General features: G+C 38.2%; 1 long non-coding RNA gene across 2 annotated transcripts; it reads left to right on the forward strand.

Moving 5' to 3' along the window:
- The first annotated feature begins 7914 nt into the window (after positions 1-7914).
- On the forward strand, positions 7915-18751 carry LOC142518625 (uncharacterized). 2 transcript variants are annotated; one of them, XR_012813602.1, is made up of 6 exons: positions 7915-7976; positions 8069-8171; positions 8307-8330; positions 8531-8588; positions 17759-17856; positions 18428-18751. It is a non-coding gene; the product is annotated as an uncharacterized LOC142518625 (long non-coding RNA). The 2 variants fall into 2 exon arrangements; XR_012813601.1 differs by lacking the exon at positions 18428-18751 and having other exon boundaries at positions 17759-18011.
- Positions 18752-19456: the final 705 nt, after the last annotated feature.

Below are 19456 nucleotides of genomic sequence, written 5' to 3' on the forward strand. Positions count from 1 at the left end.
CCAAGTCCGGCTACGGGTCCGTGTAGGCTCTGTAAACTATGCCCGGAAAGAAGTAAGGACACGAACCCCGTGTCAGGGTCCGTCAAAGGGTCCGTGTAGGCTCTGTAAGTTGACACCTCGAAGAAAACAATGGCACGGACCCCGTGTAAAGGTCCGGCCCCGGGTCCGTGTACCTGCGGGAGAAGTAAACCAACGAGAATTTATGTGCTTGTGATTTAGTCTCCCAACTCGATCATCCCAACCTTGAAACAACACCTCGAGACCCATCCTAGGATACTATAGCACTGACTCAAGCCTATACCAATGCCCCAAAACAACTACGCATCACAAGCAACGCAACAAATTCGTGAACATGACATTTAACACCAAAAGCATTCCTACGATTTCTAATTCAACCCGGTGCCTAATGACACGAAACGAATCACCAAAAATCATCTCAACGTCATTCTCAACATACCTAAATGTAGCAGCGATCACCCGTTGATCCCCAACGAATCCTGCCACCATAAAACTTCAAGAACACATCAAGAACGTATTTTTCGAAAACATGCAGTTTGAGCAGTCCCACGAAAACAATCATAACTCACTCAATTTTTATCCAAATATTTCGAATTTTATATCAAATCGAATATATCAAAAAGTTATTCGTTTCTTATGTTAAAAGTTTTTCAAGAAAAGCGACCGAAAAATCGCAGTACTTAAAATGATAGCAAATTCGTGTTTTGAGATCCAAAAACAGTTTCAAAAGTGATCCAAGCATATTTGCTCAAACTCCTACGTAACATACACATGGTTTTCATTCAATAAACTTCAAAATTATGACTATGACAAGATCGATGCAGAAACGAAAAAATATACATGTCTTTTGATGATTTGAAATACCAAAACGACGATACCAAAACAGGAACGGTGCGAGGATTGATCCGGGACGAACGTGGAACGATTTTCTTGGAAGAAAAGTAACAAAACTCGCTGGAAAATATACAGAGGATGGAGCGTCTGCACTCTTGCTAGAAGAACCCTAGGTTTGCTCTCAAATTTAAAAAAAAAAAAAACTAATGGCATATGTGTGTGTGTGTGTCACGTTTGTGTGGTGTGTGTAAAAGTGTGTATGTGTGCCTATGTTACTAATTAAAATGTAGGTAATTAGGGGCTAATTAGCTTAATTAAATAATTGATGAGCAATTACATAGTAATTAAAATACCAATCCCCCCTTAAATTACTAACCTCCCTAAATTTAAAATAAAATACACAAGTGTTAAACTTTAAAGGTTTTAAAATCTTAAAATCACTAAATAAATAATTTAGTATATAAAATGCTAAAAACATAATAAATCATTTAAAATGCCCCATCTTAACTTTAAAATAAAATACCACATTTTAAAATTGCCAAAATCGTCGCTAGTCTCTTTTCCTCGATCCCGCATCGAAAAATCGTCTGAAACATGAAACTCGAGAAAATATTTTAACGTACATCACATAAACATAATTAATTTAAAATAATGCATTTGAATAAATCATGCATCGGTAGAAATCCATTTAAACTTGAATAAATAATTTAACAATTAAATAAATGCATGGGTTTTACGTGTACTGAATTTGGGCTCTACATTTAATATCTCTAGAACAATTAAGAGGAGTTTCAGATTTAACTTGCACTCCTTGTTTAGGCATCTCTTGCTTTGTCTCAATCTTGGGCCTGGTCATCACCTTACTCTCCTCACGTTTCACCACATTTGGCCACCAAGAAAATGACGAATCCCTAGTTTGATTGGTGCAGCCTACTCCTCGTCTCTTGAGTTGTTGTTCCATGTTTATGGCCATTTGTACCATCTCGTCTAGATCCAAGTAGTGTCTAAGCTCCACTTGATCTTGAATCTCCCTGTTCAAACCACAAAGAAAACATGTCATCGTCGCATCACTATCATCCTCTATATTTGTCCTAGTCATGACTACTTTTAACTCTTTATAGTAGTCCTCGACACTCCTCGTACCCTGTTTCAAGTTTTGCAACTTCTTAAACATCTTCCTATAGTAGTGGTTGGGTACAAACCTCTTCCTCATGACCGGTTTCGTCTCATCCCAAGTTTCAACGAGTCTCTCATTATACCTCCTCCTAGTGGTCACTAGTTGATACCACCGAATAAGTTCATAATCTACAAGCTCAACCACTACAAACCTAACCTTTTTGAGTTCGGAGTATTGGTGACAATCGAAAACAAACTCAACTCGCTTCTCCCATTCTAAATAAGCCTCTAGGTCAGACTTACCGTGGAAAGACGGGATCTTCATCTTAATGCTACCCATATTACCATCATCCATATTCTCATCATTGTATCTACCTCGCACGGCTTCTCTTCTCCATCTACCAAATCCTCTATCTCGTCCGTTCCTACCCAAATTTTTGTTTTGGCTCTCCTCATCTCAAACCAAATCATACTCCTCTTCATCTTCTCCTCTACCCAAATCTTTAGGCTTAGATTTGTTCCCACTAGTGCTAACTTCAAGCCTACTCATCCTTTCATGTAACGGCTCCAACTCGACCCTCATCATCCTTGAGAAATGTCAAAACAACGCCTCCATTTAAACCTTAGACAAGCCTTGGTTAGAACTATCTCCTACCTCCTTCTCAATTTTTCTTTCGAACATTGTACCTGCAAGAAACGTTAGTAGAAATAAAATAGAATATTCCTCACCCAAATTCTCACGGTCACTCCAAAGAAAATTCGTTTGTCTCCCCCTTTCTTTTTTCCCTCACAAAAAATACTCACCAGTCACTCCAAAGAATATTCACACGACTCAAGTATTTCCACTAAAATTCGAGAGTTCCCTCAAGGTGCTCAAGCTTTGTATTTTTGTATATCAAACAATCAAATTCAACTCGTGAATAATTGTGATCAACTCACTTGGACTGCGTAGACAAGAAATTTGGATTTTTTTTATTGTGAGAGACAATTGAATATGACTCACAATAGATAATAGAACAAAATACCAAAACAAAAAAATGGTGAATTTTTGGAATTTTGGTAATTTTATTTTATTTATTTTTTGGCTGAGTGCTACTCAAAAATCAAAAAAAAAAATCACGAAAATTCGAGAAACTGATGAAGAACGACAGAACAAAAACAGCTTTGAAAAAGGAACGAAAGAATAAACAGATCTGATAATAGAACGAGATAATATAGCGATAAAATTACTTGAATTCAATGCGCCTAAGTTCTAATACCAAATGATATGAATCCTCGAACGTAAGAAAGGCAAACACGATTAAATTCGAATCGCGGCCTCAATTCAATAATGAACAAGGATCGTTGTTGTGTCCCGATCTTTTGAATCAAGTGTGTACGTGATTTTCACCTCTAAACTATGAAAAGCTTAGCAACAAATAACCACAAATAAACATTCGAAACTCGAACAAACCTTCAAAGAACTCGTCTTTGACAATCCGCAAAAGACACGACCGACAAATGCCACAAAGTAAAACTTTGATAAGTTTGATTTGAAGAACAAAGCAAGGCATTGAATGTTTGAGAGAAAACTCTAAAAATTTTGAATTCTGTCAATAATAATTTGAAAATTGTGTAAAATTTCATTCCAAATATGTTTACTTATCAAAAGGATATGAAATCTAGATCCCAAAATAATTAAAACTCTAAATTAGGAAACTAAATATTTTATCGCAGTTGGGCAGCGCTCGGACGGTAGGATTTGACTACTCGAGCACGGGGTCTGCTGGAATTTTGGCGCTCGGGCGGTAAGATCTTAGCGCTCGAGCGCGGGGCATTCTGGAAGTCTTCCTTGGACAGTAAGTGTGGCACTCGGGCGGTATGATTTGGCCGCTCGTGCGCCGCTGCTACTGGAATCCTCATCATTTGTCACTTGAATAATGTTCCTATGACTCCCAGACTTACTCCCATGTATCACGAATCCTTTGGCACTTTTCACCTCACTTGTAACCCTTTCTTGATTGATCATAACTCCGTCTAATGCTTCCTTGAATCTTTTCAAACGTCCCCTCATGATCGGTCCCTCTGACAACACTAAAGGATCTCATGTCTTCTTTGGAGCTTGGCCTACCATGATCACATCATCCTCCCCTTCTTGAAAAGGATTTGTCCTTAAATTTTGTTCATCACATACATCAAACAACGAAAGATCACTAACATTAACATGACCTTCAAAGAAAAATTTGTAGCAAAATGATATAATCAAAGGTAATGTATTGACTATGAGGAAATATTTTCTCTAGTCACAATGTTCAATTCTATTAGGATATTGCTAGTCATAATATCATGATATGACCAAGAAATATGGCAGATAGATTCAAAGACAAAACTAGTTAATGGTGATATTAAGGTACAGATTTAAATGTCTCAACCTGAAAGATTCACATCAGTAGAAAGTGAGCATAAATTATGCAAACTTCAAGGATCCATCTATGGACTCAAGCAAACATCAAGGACAGGGGTGGAGCCACCCTTGGGCTAGGGTGGGCTCCAGCCCCCCCAAATTTTTCAATTTTTTTTTTTGGTTTTTCTGTATTTTTTTATTTTTGCCTTATTTTTGTGTTTGGTTAGCTTTAATTTATTGATGTAAATTTGAAGATTTTTTGTTAACTATGAGTAATTTTTTAAAATGATCTTCTGCAAATACCTATAATCAAATTTGACTTTAGCTCGCATTTTGCTCTAAAGGTTGAAAAACTTAATGTAAGGTGATTTTTAACATTAGCTTTAAGTTCCAAATATATTTTTAAAGTATATTTACAATAACTCACAAATATATTAAATTTAGCTAATATGATAATACAATTATGTTGTTACTACATATTTTATTATATCTTTATTTAATTTCTATTAATACTAAAAGTTTTATAGAATTTTAATTTTTTTAGTATGAACTAGTGTATGTTTATAAGAATTGATTTTGAGAAAAATAAAGTAATGATTTTGAGAAATTGCGCAAATTTTTCATGTGAATCATAGTATGTGATATTAAAAGATTTATCAATGATTTAAATTTTGTGCATAATGACTTAAATGATGTATCAAGCTTTTTATTTTCTATTATTGTCCATATTATTCTTTGATGTTTGTCAATATCATTATTTTTTTTACGGTTATGTATGTAAAATATCATTATTATTTTTTTTACCGTTGGTTTTATAAAATAATGTGAACTGACTTTGGCTTTTGACTGCAATGATTCTTAAGAGTAAAAAATTTGAAAAATCCTTTTTGGAATTAAAATAAGGCCATACATCAATTCAGTATATGAGTGAACAAAATATCGATTTCAACTCAAATAACTTATCGAGCTGAATTAATTTAAAAATCAATTTGTTTAATTGGAATTTTGGTTTTAGTTTTTAAAATCTATTACAGGTCGTTCTAATCAAAAAAATGATTTAATCACAGTTGAGCACCACTATCGATTTAATATATTTACAGATACAATAGATTTTCAAGTTGAAGAGCTTAATAATAGATATAAGGATGAAACAGTTGAACTCCTTAAACTTAGTTGTGCTTTGGAACCTAAAGAAAACTTTAAGCTTCTTAATGCTGATCATAACTATCAACTTGTTGAGAAATTATATTATCTTGATTTCGATTCACAAGATTTGTATCACTTGAGAATGCAATTGGATCACTACAAACTTGATGTTGCTGGCCATGAAAGATTTCAGAATTTATCAGTTATTTCTGAATTAATCAAAGATTAATTGTCAGGAACCTACGATTTGATTGACACGTGATTTATACATTTTTATCTATTTCGTTTACTTATTTATCGAATATGATATATTTATTTAATTGACATCTTGATTCTTCGTGTTTTAACTCGTCCCGTTTCTACAGCAACAATGGAACGAGCATTTTCAACAATGAAACTTGTTAAAACAACTATTCATAACAAGATGGAAGCATAGTTTTTCAGAGATTCTATGGTAATTTACATCGAACGAGATTTGGTTGAAAAAATTGATAACGATTTAATAATTAATGAGTTTTATTCTAAGAAGAATCGAAGAGCACAACTTAATCAGTGTTTTACTTCCATGTTTTTGAAGGTATTAAATACTCTTGTTCTATGTTTTCATGAAGTCAATCACTAAAAAAAATACTCTTACAGAAGCGGTTTTTTTCAATTTTAAGATCGGTTTTTAACCGCTCCAGCACTTGTACCACCGTTTTCAAAATCGCTCCTCTTATTGATGCCCTTATATCTTATAGAAGCGGTTTTTTCAACCGGTGGTACAAGTTGAAGAACTACTTTTATTGTTTATTTTAGGTGCGGTTTGATAATGATCGTACCATCACTCATATTTACAACAGTTTCGAACCGTTTTTGTAGTTGTGTATTTAGGAACCGTTTCAAAGTGTTTTAAAAGGCGTGAAGTGTAAGAACAGTCTTACACCGCTCTTACATGCCATGGATAGAAGAGCAATTTGCAACCGCTATTGATGTTGCCAATTAAAGCGCAGTTTGAAACCAATTGTACATATTGTGAATATTACAACGGTTTTGGACCGCTCCCATAGTTGTGCATTTAGGAGCCGCTTCAAAGCGTTCTAAAAAGAGTGAGGTGTAAGAACGGTCATTCGCCGATCCTACACGCCATCAATATAAGAGTGCTTTGCAACCGCTATTGATGGTAGCAACTGAAGAGCGATTTGACATCAATCATACACGTCGTGCATATCACAACTTTAATAAAGGTTGCAAATCACTCCTATAATGTCATCAATAAAGGAGCAAGAAATATAGGACTGGTGTCAAACCGCGTTGGAAACAGTTGGCAATAAGAATAGTTTTCCTTTGTTCCTATACGTTGTCGATATGAGAGTAGTTTTCAACCATTTCTAAATATATGAAATTAGGAGTAGTTGTAAACTACTTTTGAAAAGATACTGGATGTAGGAACTTCTTGGAACCGTTCCTCAAGCCAAGAATATTAGAACGGTTTCCAATCACTCTTGAAATTAATAATTTTAAAAACACTTCCAAACAAATCATGTGGCGATAAATTTGGAGTAATTTAGGACCGTTTCCAACCAGTGAATTTAAGAGTTGTTTCAAATCGTTCGTAAAACAAAAGATGTAGAAGCAATATTTGAGCCGATAATTTAAAATGATTTTAATAAAATTATTTGGAATTTCTCCTAAATCCAATTTAGCAATAATTTATTCTTTTATAATATTTTATTTAAAACAAATATACATTATTTCGAAAAAATTCATCAACCAATAAAACTAGATAAAAAAATTATTCATCAAATAAACAATAAAAAAACTTCATATTTAATATTTCACTCCACAAAATTAATGTTACCATGAATTAATAAAGCACTATTATCCACAGAAAATACCAATAATACTCATATTTCTAATATAAAATAACCCAAAATATTTCAAATTCAATGGATAAAATGGTAAGGTCCTGAAATTAATTATCCGGTAATTTTGGCATAATTAGAATAATTATTGAGTTGTAAATTAAAATAATTATTTATGCCAAATAATTTTTGTAGGTGTGTTAAAAATATGTATTTTAGAATATCGGAAAATTTAACGATATAAAATACATATAGAGTTTAAATAACACACGGGAGCAAGATTAATGCAGAACCGGGATTTTATTGGGCATGTGTTACTATTTTTTTTAGTAACTAATATACATATACATACACACAACTTATCTTTGAGAGAGAGAAGAAGCCAATTTCCCAAACCCATTCCCATAGCTTTCTTTTTTATTTTTCTTCAAAATTTTCGTCACTTTCAGCACCTTCATTTTGGAGAGGTCATAACTTTATCGTCCGGCGTCGAAATCACGAACGGTTTGCGGGGTTTTCCTCCTTACATCAATAGCTTCGTTTTGAACCATGAATTGCTACTTTTGATGCTCGTTCAGCCCCAATCTAACCCTGTTTTGTGGCTGTTCCTGTTCGAGTTTCTTGTTCGATTTTAGGTGAGCTATTGCTTGCTTTTCTTGGTTCTTTGGAGTATATTGAGCAAGGATTTGAAACTTAAATCTTACCTTGCTGTTCCTGCGTTTTCCAGCTAGTTTTCAGTTTGTTTTTTGGTCGTGAATAGTGTTTTTCGACGTCTTTTCCGGCGAGTAGCAACATTGGACCGCTAGCGACTAGTTTATACTTCGATCTTGGTAATTTTGGATCCAATTCCAGATTTTTCGGTGCATAAGTAGGCTGCCCCGAAGTGTAATTTTACTCGCTTCGATTTAATTTCGCTATGTCGATTTTAACGCATTATATCGACGTATATTGGGTATATATTGTAGGTTCGTTCGTTGGAGAGCTTTGAGGTATAAATCGAAGAGTTTGTGAATTAGTATCGAGTTAAATCGTGTGATTATTTTGGAGAATTACGGTTATTTAGTTGAAATTTCAGAATTGTTGAAATTGATTTGGGAATTAAGTTTTGATAATTAAAAATCAATAAGTTGGATGAATTTAGTTTTATTGGCGAATTGTGAATTATTCGACCTATTTTTATCATTGTTAGGTCGAGGAGATTAAAGTTGAGCTTGTTGTGATTTTAGAGTCGGTTTAGATATGTTACAGTTCGGTAACATACGACAGTAAAACATAAATTATGTTTAATTGTAATTCTGTGTTGCACTGATCGTGTTTATGATTTTTTGACTGTTGTAATATGTTAAATGTCTTCGTTGTGATATATGTTTATTATTGTGATATATTATTGGCATTTAGCATCGGGCATATAGTTATGACATTCATGTTGAGCCTATCGTTCTTATTAGCCCATTGTTGATATCCAGTTGTTATCTGGCACTGTTGTTTATCTCGGGATCAACGTGTGGCTGATAGGCCTATACACATGGGACCGTAAATGTGATTGAACAATCCCGTGGTTAGTTGTGGGGACCCGGGCTCTAACTCAATTGTCTTTGGGATTAATTGGATCTTTGCTAGAAAATGTGGATCAAAATTTTGCTTTTAATATCAAAACAATTGTACATAAATCATACATCAACGTTATCTCAATTTTATTTCAACAAACGTCGGTACATGTCTTGTTCCATTAAAGTCATACAAAATAGCGTTTACAACAAACTACATAGCAAATGTACAACTACTAGTTCATTTCTCACGCCCGAAATCACCATGCTATCCAATCTCAGTCACGCTCTCCTTGACCCTGATCCTGTCCCACCTGTTGTCATGCACACATACAGACACAACAACAGCCAGGATACTCCGGTGAGAACAAATCCCAGTATAAAACATGTATACATGCATGTCATGCAATTATATAAAACATCATAACACATAAATCAGTAATTATGACACATTAATGAATACAGATAAAACAATTCGACTCTTATTCTTTAACTCAGCTCATATCTAAATCTAGGGATCCCGGTGTGAATAAGACATAACAATCTCCCACCTACTCTCCCAATCGGGGTGGCGGTACGTCTTATTCCCGAACTTCGGCCCTCTCTGTATCGAATATCTACAATAGGAGTCGATATTCTCCTACGTACGTCGAGATCACCAAACATCCGGTATCTTGGCATGTCTGCCAACGACTCACCTATCTCATGTGCATTGCTACAACTCTATATACAAGGCATAACCGTATCAATTTATAAACAATCTAGTATGTGATTTTGGGAAACTCAAACTGAATCTGATTCGAGTTGTGTCTTCCCGAATCAACATTGAATTATACCTTTCGTTGTTCAATCTTTGTCGATGTCAAGTTCTTGATGTCGAAGCTTGTCGAGATCAATCTGAAATGACATATTGAATCGATACAAGATCAACATTCAACTCAAACCAATACATATAGGTATCAATATTCAATCTCGGTACACTTGGACGACATAACAGCGTAATCTCGCGGTACCGGTCATCTCAAACCTCAATAATCATAACAATAACTCATAATCATCACCAACATGTTCCATAATCTCAAAATCTGTACAATCTCATTCATATATGTGCTGGAAAATAATAACAATATCATACGATGTCCGTTCTTCGATCCGGTTGCGAATATATGTTGCTTATAATCTCAAGAACATCTAATAGTAATCATATCTGATTTCTCCCAACATCTCAACTTCAAAACATGTTGAAATGTAGAAATACTTACATCCTTTTGTAGCTGGTAACAAGAGGAGTACGGAACCGAAGTCGGATCGAAATTCGGGTGGTTAGATATTGTACAAGCTCATTTCTAAGCTATGAAGAAACTTGAAGGAATTCTGGAGCTTTTCTGGTTTTCTCTCGTCCATATCCAACTGAAGAATGAAGACAACACATGATATATTCATGGCAAGGACAAGTGTCTAATTCTTCATTCTGCACGTCCCACCGTGAGTGCGCTACACATTGCACCGCGGGTGCGCCGAGCATACTGTTACACTTCCAAAATTTTAGAAGAACGACCGCGGGTGCGCTGGCTCTTTTACCGCGGGTGCGCATGCCCTCACTATCCCAACACCGCGGGTGCGGTAGCTTTTATGGCGCGGGTGCACTGACTCTACTGTACCACCAAAACTCGAATTGTAATATCGCTTCTCCATGTCTGTTCTTCTATTCCCTTATTCATAATACATGATAACTCAAAAGTATCAAACTAAGATCTTGACAATTACATTTCTCCCCCTATTAGATATGAGTTCGTCCTCGAACTCGCAAGCAATCAATCAAAATAGGTAAAAGAAGCAATATAATTAAAAGCTCAATAATACTCACGTCATAGAAATAATTCTGGATATCTCTGTCTCATCTCTGATTCTGTCTCCCAAGTTGCCTCTTCAGTGCCATGACGACTCTACTGGACTTTCACTAGCGGAATAGTCTTCGTTCTGAGCTGTTTTTCTTTCCAATCAAGAATTTGAATTGGATGTTCAGTATAACTCAAAGTGTCGTCAAGCTCGGCTTCATCAGGCTGAATGACATGAGAAACATCAGGCATATATCTACGCAGCATTGATACATGAAAGACACCATGTATCCCAGATAGAGAAGGAGGAAGCGCAAGTCGATATGCACGATCACCAATCTTCTCAAGAATCTCGTACGGACCGATAGTATCTAGGAGACAATTTCCCACGTTTTGCCAAATCTGAAAATACCTCTGAATGGAGAAATCTTCAAAAATACTCTGTCTCCCTGTTCAAATACTAACGGTCGACGACGTACATTTGCGTACTTGGCTTGCCTATCCTGCGCTGTCTTCATTCTTTTCTGGATCACTTTTACTTTCTCAGTCATTTCTCGAATCATATCAGGTCCAAGTTCTGGTATTTCAGATATATCATCCCAATATAGAGGATATCTGCACTTCTTGCCATATAATGCTTCAAACTGATGCCATCTCAATGCTCGTCTGATAGCTGTTGTTGTACGAGAATTCACAAAGCGGTAGTGAATCTTGCCAACTAGTGCCAAAATCTAGCACTACAGCTCTCAGCATATCCTCCAGTGTCTGGATAGTCCGCTCTGACTGTCCATCGGTCTGAGGATGATATGCAGTACTCAGGTGCAATGTCGTACCTAAAGCCTGCTGTAAACTGTGCCAGAAATGTGAAGTAAATCGGGGATCACGATCTGATACGATAGACTTCGGCACACCATGTAATCTGACCACCTCTCTGACATAGATTTCTGCCATCTGATCATGTCGATACGTCATTCTGTATGAAATAAAGCATGCTGATTTGGTCAGTCTGTCAATTACGACCCAAATCGCATCACAGCCCCGGGATGATCGTGGTAACTTCGTAACAAAATCCATGGAAATGTGATCCCATTTCCATTCAGGAATAGATAGACTCTGAAGTAAACCTCAGGTTTCTTCCTCTCAGCTTTCACCTGTTGGCAATTCAGGCACTTAGATACAAACTCTGCAATGTCTGATTTCATGTGTTTCCACCAAAACTGTATCTTCATATCATTGTACATCTTTCTGCCACCAGGATGTATACTGAACCGACTACAGTGCGCTTCTGCTAAAATCTGTTGTTTCAAATCTGAAACATCTGGCACTACAAGACTGTTATTCACATACAAAACATGATCATGTACCTGATACTCTGACTGATGTCCTGATCTAACCATCTCAATCGACTTCTGAACATTCTGATCATTTTTCTGTGCTTCTTTAATGCGAACAATCAAATCTGGTTCCATTCGAATCGTAGCAAGTCACAATGGTCGACTATCTGTATCAAATGCTAACCCAGACAAACAGCAATCTTCAATCATATTCGAAATACCTATCGTCGATAAGGATAGAGCACATACCTTTCGACTCAAGGCATCCGCTGCTGCATTAGATTTCCCTGGATAGTACTTGATTTCACAATCGAAATCCTTCAATAAGTCGAGCCATCTACGTTGTCTCATATTCAACTCTGACTGAGAAAACAGATACTTTAGGCTTTTGTGATCAGAGTAGATTTCAAACTTCTCGCCATAAAGGTAATGTCGCCATATCTTTAGTGCAAATACAATAGCCGCCAATTCTAGATCATGAATTGGGTAACGAGTCTCGTGTGGCTTCAACTGTCTCGAGGCATATGCAATCACATGTCCTCGCTGCATAAGAATACATCCTAGCCCTCTGTGAGATGCATCACAATATACAATAAAACCACCAGTATCTGAAGGGATAGTCAATACTGGAGCACTGGTCAGTCGTCTCTTTAACTCCTAAAAGCTAGACTCACAGGCTTTAGACCACACAAATGGCGCATTCTTCTGTGTCAACTGGGTAATCGGCTTCACTATACTGGAGAAATCATTAATGAATCGTCGATAGTACCCTGCCAAACCCATGAAACTGCGTATCTCTGGTACAGAAGTCGGTCTAGGCCAACTGATCACAGCTTCAACTTTACTTGGATCAATAGAAATACCGTTTCCAGGTATAATATGCCCCAAAAAGACAACCTGTCTCAGCCAAAACTCACATTTTGACAGTTTAGCATATAATTTCTCATTTCTCAGCGTTTGCAACACAGTTCTTAAGTGTTCGGCATGCTCACTCATACTTTTAGAAATATACCAAAATATCATCAATAAAAACAATAACAAAATCATCCAGATAGTTCTGAAAGACACGATTCATCAGTCCCATAAACACCGCTGGAGCATTCGTTAAACCGAAAGGCATGACGATAAACTCATAATGTCTATACCTGGTTCGGAACGCGGTCTTCGGTATATCAACATCTCGGACTCTCAGCTGGTGATATCCAGATCTCAGATCGATCTTGGAATAGACAGAGGATCCCTGCAACTGATCAAATAAATCGTCGATACGAGACAAGGGATATTTGTTCTTTACTGTCGCTTTATTCAATTGTCGATAATCGATGCAAAGTCTCATCGAACCATCTTTCTTCCGAACAAACAGTACCGGAGCACCCCAAGGAGATACACTCGGTCTAATGTAACCCTTGGCCAATAAATCATCGAGCTGTTCCTTCAATTCTTTTAATTCAATGGGTGCCATTCTATAAGGAGCTCGAGATATAGGAACGGTACCTGGTATGAGATCAATGCTAAAATCTACCTCTCGAACTGGAGGTAACCCTGGAATCTCGTCTGAGAATACATCCGCAAACTCACATACTACTGGCAGGTCTGCCAATGTTGGGCTCGATTTCAGTAGATCTACTGAATATACAAGGAATCCCTCTGCTCCTTTCTGCAACAATCGACTCATAGACAACACAGATATCAAGGGAATCCGAGCTCTGGAACCCTTACCGTAGAATTTTCACTCATCAGCCATCACTGGTCTGAATCTGACAATCTTCTGGAAACAATCTACAGTGACTCTGTACTTGGTTAACATATCGATACCGACAATACAATCAAAATCAGCCAATCCAAGTACAATGCAATCTAAGTCAATCTCGTGATCCTCGAAACTGTAGCATACAATGTCTAACCGAAGTCACAGATATAAAACCACTTCCCAACGGAGAAGAAATAGACACTACAGCAGATAATGACTCGACAGGTAAAGCATGCATCAATGTAAAGCGCTCAGAAATGATGTATGAGATGCACCCGTATCTATCAATACATAAGCAGGATAACCGCAAAGAAAACAGTTACCTGCTATCACATCATCTGGTGCATCTTGGGCCTGCTCTTCTGTCAATGCAAATACTCGAGCCTGTTGTCTGGGAGGTTGGCTCACAGTCTGGCTCCCTCCTGGCCTCGACTGAGACGGTGCAGGTGGCGGCTGGAAGGAATGGACAGATGATGCTTGCCTCTCATGCTTAGATACTGATGCAGACAATCCTGCACCCTGTGATCGCTGTGACCCTCTCTGTGGACAGACTCTGGCGAAATGTTCTTGCTGTTTGCAAACATTACATCGCCCAACCACTCCCTGACACTGATCTGTAGGATGTCTGCCTCCACAAGTACTGCAATACACACCTATATACTCTGCACTCTAGCCAGGACCCCTCTGTCTCGGGCCACTGGAACTGGATGAGCTGCTGCCCGATTTCTTGAATTGCTTCCCTATGGCTTTCAACCAGTCTTTCTTACCACTACGGCTACCACCACTCTCAAATTTAGGAGGAGGGGGTGAAAGTTGTGTAGTAGGCTGTGGAGGTTTTGGAGTCTGCACCATATACGATGCTCCTCGCTGCTTTATCAAGCCAGCTTCAGCACCTTTCGCCCGGTTCAATGCATCAACAAAGTTGTTCGGTCTGCCGGTATTCACCAGGGTAAAGATATCGGGATTCAAGCCGTTGATAAACTGATCTGCAATGGCCTCGTCATTCTCTGCCACGTGAGGAGCAAATCGGAGCAATGTCAAAAACTTTGCCACATATTCTTCCATGTTCAGCTGCCCCTGTCTCAGATTGGCGAACTCGGCACCTTTATCCTTTCGGTAAGACACGGGAAAGAAGCGTTGATAGAACTCTGCTTTAAAAACTTTCCAAGTGATTTCTGTGCCACGATGCTCCAATGCTCTTTTTGTGGTAAACCACCAATTCTTCGCGACTTCATGCAGTTGATGGCCAATTAACTTCACTCGTCGTTCATCGGTATAGTCAAGGGACTCAAATAACATTTCAATGTCGTCTAACCAGCTTTCGCACTCAATAGCGCTTTCAGTACCTTTCAGTGTCGGCGGTTTAAAGGATTGAAACTGTTTCAGTAGTGTCTCCATCGGTGTTGCAGTAACATCCATCGGATCATTAGAAGTACTGCCCTGTTCTGGTACCGGACGTACAGGCACTGCTGCTCTTCGAGGAGGCATATCTGATTATCAAACGGATTAGTACACAATGCTATACAATCTGTCTCAGTCCTCCTCTGATCATATACCTCTGATCCAGAATCGGTTCTGATTCATTTTATTCTTAATACATGTCGCAATCAATCAGATAAAGAGGTAACCATGGATTACTACAAGAAACATGCTTTCATATAGAACATATGTAAATCAACACACAATTAATAGCATGCTAGCATCATCAAAGCAAGGAAGACGACTCGATCTACCCCGCTCATTCACTTCTAGTTCAGTCTAAGGATCTATCGCTCTCATACCGCCTGTTGTGGGGACCCGGGCTCTAACTCAATTGTCTTTGGGATTAATTGGATCTTTGCTAGAAAATGTGGGTCAAAATTTTTCTTTTAATATCAAAACAATTGTATATAAATCATACATCAACGTTATCTCAATTTTATTTCAACAAACGTCGGTACATGTCTAGTTCCATTAAAGTCATACAAAATAGCGTTTACAACAAACTGCATAGCACATGTACAACTACTAGTTCATTTCTCACGCCCGAAATCACCACGCTATCCAATCTCAGTCACGCTCTCCTTGATCCTGATCCTGTCCCACCTGTTGTCATGCACACATACAGACACAACAACAGCCGGATACTCCGGTGAGAACAAATCCCAGTATAAAACATGTATACATGCATGTCATGCAATTACATACAACATCATAACACATAAATCAGTAATTATGACACATTAATGAATACAGATAAAACAATTCGACTCTTATTCTTTAACTCATCTCATATCTAAATCTAGAGATCCCGGTGTGAATAAGGCGTAACAATCTCCCACCTACTCTCCCAATCGGGGTGGCGGTACGTCTTATTCCCGGACTTCGGCCCTCTCTGTATCGAATATCTACAATAGGAGTCGATCTTCTCCTACGTACGTCGATATCACCAAACATCCGGTATCTTGGCATGTTTGCCAACGACTCACCTATCTCATGTGCATTGCTGCAACTCTATATACAAGGCGTAACCGTATCAATTTATAAACAATCTAGTATGTGATTTTGGAAAACTCAAACCGGATCTGATTCGAGTTGTGTCTTCCCGAATCAACATTGAATTATACCTTTCGTTGTTCAATCTTTGACGATGTCAAGGTCTTGATGTCGAAGCTTGTCGAGATCAATCTGAAAGGACATATTGAATCGATACAAGATCAACATTCAACTCAAACCAATACATATAGGTATCAATATTTAATCTCGGTACACTTGGACGACATAACAGCGTAATCTCGCGATACCGGTCATCTCAAACCTCAATAATCATAACAATAACTCATAATCATCACCAACATGTTCCATAATCTCAAAATCTGTATAATTTCATTCATATATGTGCTGGAAAATAATAACAATATCATACAATGTCCGTTCTTCGATCCGGTTGCGAATATATGTTGCTTATAATCTCAAGAACATCTAATAGTAATCATATCTGATTTATCCCAACATCTCAACTTCAAAACATGTTGAAATGTAGAAATACTTACATCCTTTTGTAGCTGGTAACATGAGGAGTACGGAACCGAAGTCGGATCGAAATTCGGGTGGTTAGATCTTGTACAAGCTAATTTCTAAGCTATGAAGAAACTTGAAGGAATTCTGGAGCTTTTCTGGTTTTCTCTCGTCCATATCCAACTGAAGAATGAAGACAACACATGATATATGCATGGCAAGGACAAGTGTCTAATTCTTCATTCTGCACGTCTCACCGCGGGTGCGCTACACATTGCACCGCGGGTGCACCGAGAATATTGTAACACTTCCAAAATTTCAGAAGAACGACCGCGGGTGCGCTGGCTCTTTTACCACGGGTGCGCTGCCCTCACTGTCCCAACACCGCGGGTGCGGTAGCTTTTATGGCGCGGGTGCACTGACTCTACTGTACCACCAAAACTCGAATTGTAATATCGCTTCTCCATGTCTGTTCTTCCATTCCCTTATTCATAATACATGATAACTCAAAAGTATCAAACTAAGATCTCGGGCATTACATTAGTGCAGCCTTTTTAGGTGAGCGCTGGGGTTGTGTCATCTAGTTCGTTATTTTGTGTCATCCTGTTATATCGCATCAGCTGTATGGAGGCTGAGTCAGGGGTGTTATTTCAGCACAGCTTGGCATACCTCGCATACTTGGCAGGGCGGTTTAGCTGCATGACGATGTAGCTCCTCTGTGTTGTTGCTCGAGCATTATTCCAGTTGTTATCGTACCGTTTGTAGGCTCCTGTTATCCCGGTTATTCGTTGAGGCTTTCATGCATTTCATATCACATTTTATTATATGATTATGCATGATTTATGTTTATTGTTGTTATTGTTGAACTGTTTCATACCAGAATCCTAACCTCAGTTGTTTACTGAGGGGGCTGCTGTGGTTGCTATTGGGCACCATGGTAGATCTCCCGAGTCATTTTGCAGCATCAGGCCGAGGTTCCGCCAGTGGAGCTCGGGTTTGAGGTTGGATTGCTTGGTTCTGTTCAGTGGAGTCTCCCAGTTAGTCTATATGTATGTCTTGAGTTGTTTCAGTCTTGTATTGTAGTTTTATTTGCCGAGGAGATGCCCCGTGTATCTGTAGTAGTATTTGGTTGTTTTGTGATGTTCTGAGTCGACTCTGTGATGTTTATGATATGGTGAGTATTTGGTAAGTTTTAATTTATGTTTAGTCCTGGCCAGTGCGGCTATAGGTTGTTTAATTTCGGTTTTGTTTTAATGACTCTAGTGGGAGTATATTTTGATATAAATTGCTGCTTGAGTTTTTTGGGAAGTTCTATTTACGGGGAGGTCATGCCGAAATTTTTCTAGGCCCTGAGGTCCATTTTAAAGTATTTTAAACCTTTTTCCGCTGCAGTTTTATGTCAAATCATTATTGTTTGATCATTAATTGTCATTAGAGTAAATGGGCCTCACATCTTGGTATCAGAGCGTAAACTGGGATACGCTCGAACTAGAGTCTAGGACACTTGAGTCTTGGCACTAAAATGGTTGTTGCGCCTGTGTATGATAATTGACAACATGCTTATGTGATTATATGATTTGTTTACTTATATTCTAATTGTTTTTGTGGTTTATCATATAGAATGGAGGGAGGTGGAGAAATTCCTGTTGATGAGATTCCTCTAGCTCGAGGTCTAGGTCGTGGTCGAGGTCGTGGACGTGGTAGACCTCATGTCCGTGTGGTTGATGATACTTTTGTTGAGCAAGCTGCTGATCAGCTAGAGCAGCTTAGGATGGATGAATTAGTTGCGCATTTCCATTCTATGCATCCACCTCGATTCAGTGGTTCGGAGGGAGCCGAGAAAGCTGAATTATGGATTTCTGAGATTGAGGAGTTGTTTGATTTGATAGAGTATCCTCTAGAGTGTCGATTGAGATTAGCTGTGCACCAGTTGAAAGATCGTGCCAAAATGTGGTGGTCTACTACATTGATGACCTTAGATGCTCAGAGGATCATTCCATCATGGGATATATTTAAGCTGAAGTTTAAGGAGAGTTAATGTCCTCCATCATTCTACAGTTCTAAAGCTTCTAAGTTTCATAAACTGAAACAAGGCGATATGTCAGTTGCGGAGTATGCAGATTCTTTTTATGCAATGCTAAGATATGCTCCTCATGTTGCTGCAAGTCAGGTTACGGTTGTTGAAAGTTTTATTGAAGGATTGAACGATCATCTGCACCCTTTAGTTTCTACCGGTAAGCCAGTGAATTATCTTGAAGCAGTGGAAATAGCAAAAAGGGCTGAAGCTAGCCTTAAGAGGAGTGGCAATCGAGTTCCTACCCAACATCATCAGTCGGGGAAGCAACAATTCAGTTCATCTGGTTCTGCATCTCTTCGTCCATGTGGAAAACAATTTAAGAAGCCTGGTTCTAGTTCTTCGAGTTCAGGGAACCGTGGTCGAATCGTTACAGTGGACCTTATTGTGATAATTGTGGGGGCAAGCATTCCAGTAATCAGTGTGTTGGAGTTCAAGGGGTTTGTAATAACTGTGGTCGTCCGGGTCATTTTGCTAGAGTCTGTCCTAGTAAGACGGGGAAATCAGCCCAGGCAGGTAGTGGAGCTCAAAGTAATAGAATTCCAGCTGCGTCCCAGTCTTCCCATCAGCCTAGT

This window comes from Primulina tabacum, chromosome 1, assembly GCF_025594145.1.
Source record: "Primulina tabacum isolate GXHZ01 chromosome 1, ASM2559414v2, whole genome shotgun sequence".
Taxonomy (NCBI): domain Eukaryota; kingdom Viridiplantae; phylum Streptophyta; class Magnoliopsida; order Lamiales; family Gesneriaceae; genus Primulina; species Primulina tabacum.